Source organism: Aptenodytes forsteri, unplaced genomic scaffold (assembly GCF_000699145.1).
Source record: "Aptenodytes forsteri isolate BGI_AS27 unplaced genomic scaffold, ASM69914v1 Scaffold369, whole genome shotgun sequence".
Classification (NCBI taxonomy): Eukaryota; Metazoa; Chordata; class Aves; order Sphenisciformes; family Spheniscidae; genus Aptenodytes; species Aptenodytes forsteri.
In genome coordinates, this window is record NW_008794965.1 from 1,783,694 (window position 1) to 1,784,118 (window position 425).

A 425-nucleotide genomic window follows, 5' to 3' on the forward strand; every position below is an offset into this window, starting at 1 on the left:
CGGGGCCTCGCCCGATGGCGCGGCACGGCCAGGAGCCACCGCATCTCCCTGCCCGGGATGCGGGGAGACAGCCCGGCCGGTGGATCTGGGAGAGGAGCTCCTCCTTCGTGGGTGCCTGCTGTTTTTCCTTCTGCCGTGAGGTCTCTGTTCCAGCTCTGTTTCCTCCCCAGGGTGCTGAGAAGGGACCAGCACGGGAGGAGATCCAGCCCATCTTCTCCCTGCCCTGTGCAGGGCTGAGATAACCCCTCGGATTCTGGGAGTAAGTGGAGAGCTGAGGAGCCCTGGAAGGTTAACACGCTCTTCTGCCCATCCGTGGTTTGCATCTGCTTTGCACGCCGTGGTTTTAGGGTCCTTTTCTCCCCGTGCTCCCCATTCAGATTGCAGGAAGCAAACGGATGCAGCCAGGACAGCTGCCGTGCCGCAGG